Source organism: Chrysochloris asiatica, unplaced genomic scaffold (assembly GCF_000296735.1).
Source record: "Chrysochloris asiatica unplaced genomic scaffold, ChrAsi1.0 scaffold04656, whole genome shotgun sequence".
NCBI classification, from domain to species: Eukaryota; Metazoa; Chordata; class Mammalia; order Afrosoricida; family Chrysochloridae; genus Chrysochloris; species Chrysochloris asiatica.
The window spans coordinates 43-1851 of record NW_006413174.1 but is presented as its reverse complement, the minus strand read 5'-3'; the positions used below and the strand labels follow the sequence as shown (position 1 = coordinate 1851).

At 46.4% G+C, this 1809-nt stretch overlaps 1 pseudogene; it reads right to left on the bottom strand.

The window, feature by feature from the left end:
* Positions 1-683: 683 nt before the first annotated feature.
* On the bottom strand, positions 684-1382 carry LOC102822840 (annotated as a pseudogene).
* Positions 1383-1809: the final 427 nt, after the last annotated feature.

Below are 1809 nucleotides of genomic sequence, written 5' to 3'. Positions count from 1 at the left end.
CAGAAATTACATAAAGGAAGGGAAAACATGCTGTGCTGGGTACCTTTTCTGGAGCAGGTCATTACTCAGATACAAGACACCACCTTCATCAAGTGACATCAAGACTACAGACTGGCAGAGTCCTTGGAAATCATATAGCCTGCCCGCTCTCAATGATACATTTAGGAACACTGAGGTTCAGATAGAGAAGGGTATACCCAAAGGTACACGACAAAAATGAATGTGTCAAGACTAGAGCACCTGGACAGCCTTATTGTTGTTGATCTGGATGTGCACAGTAGATCTTAAGACACGTTCAAGTGTATGAAGCTGTGGATTTCAGGCAGCAGCCCTTGCTCTGTAGTCTCCTAACCTCAGTGAGAGGTGGCTATGTAAGGATCTAACACAGGGATGTGGTTATAAACCTCAGGACATTTTTAGCACCAGAAGGTAGACCTCACCTCTCAGTCCAGCTTCTTGAGGCTCAGTCAAAGGTGATGCTGCTTGGGAAAGTGCTCTTTGGGGAAGTGGGGGAAAAAAGAAGCCAGCAGGACTGTGGTAAAGCCTTGTCCTATGACCTTCTCCTTCTCTCCTACTGTGTCTTCAATCTGGCCCAAAGAGGACATAGGTGGGGAAGGTAAGAATGTCTTCTTGTTTCAGGACAGTGGCACCGACCTCCCCAGCAGAAGATAGATGGTTCAGAATCACTTTTCTTCAGTCTGGGAGCTAATGAGCAGCAACTTGTTTCTGAAGTCCCACCAGACAGTCTTGTGAAATGCCATGTTGGTTAGAAAAACTGTGTACTCCAGGATGGCAAAGATGGTGTATATATTCCAGCCTTACCATATATGTTATGCCAAACATAGACAGCCAGAGCTGAGAAAAAGACAATGAATGAAGTTGATGATGAAGAGCCTTTGTTTCCCGCTGTAGGGCTTTAGCTTCTCCTGACTTACTGTGTGTAGGTAAGGAGCATGTAACTGAGGAATGGAGTGATGAACAAAATGAAAGCATCTTCGTGGCTGGTGAAATCCTTAGAGGAGGAAACATAGGTGAGCGCTAGCAGAACAAGGTTATCAGTGACATTGAAGATGAAGTTGAGATGACAATGTGCAGTAGCTGAGTCACTGGCAGGCACAGCTGAGGTAGTGGTTCCAGTAGGCAAAGGGCACCAAGAAGCAGAGCACTGAGTGCAGGCCAATGCAGAAGTGCTATAATAGTGCTGAGGAACCCTGCCAATGGCCCAGCTAACCTATGCCAGGTAATTGGGTTGCCATTATTTCCTTGAAGTGGAAGAGCAGGGACCAGAGGATGCAGAAGAAGAAGGTGACAAGTGGAGAGCAGACCATGACCAGGGCCACTAGGGTGAGGTGGAGCCAAACCGCGAGATCATCAGTTTGAATCTACCAGATGCTCCAAGGAGAAAGATGAGGCTTTCTGCTCCAGCCTTGGAAACCCTATACTGGGTCACTATGAATCAGAACTGACAAAGTAGCACACAATTACCACAACAACCAGTTCAAAAGTGAGGCACTTCCAGTCTCTTTGAAACGGAACATAGGAAACGTACAGAAAGCCTCAGTTGGGCACCTAATTTTCACACATGAGGCAAGGTTGTTTCGTATCTGTGCAGATAAAAGGAATGGACTCCTGGTGTTGTGCTGTAAGATCAACACTGGACTGCAAACCACAAGGTCAGCAGTTCAAACCCAACAGCAGCTCCTCAGAAACACTACAGAGTCGCTATGAGTCAGAACCAACTTGACGGCACTTAACAATAACTTCAGCAACCCTGGGCCAAAGAAGTACACGCTGAATGCTTAGGAAAAA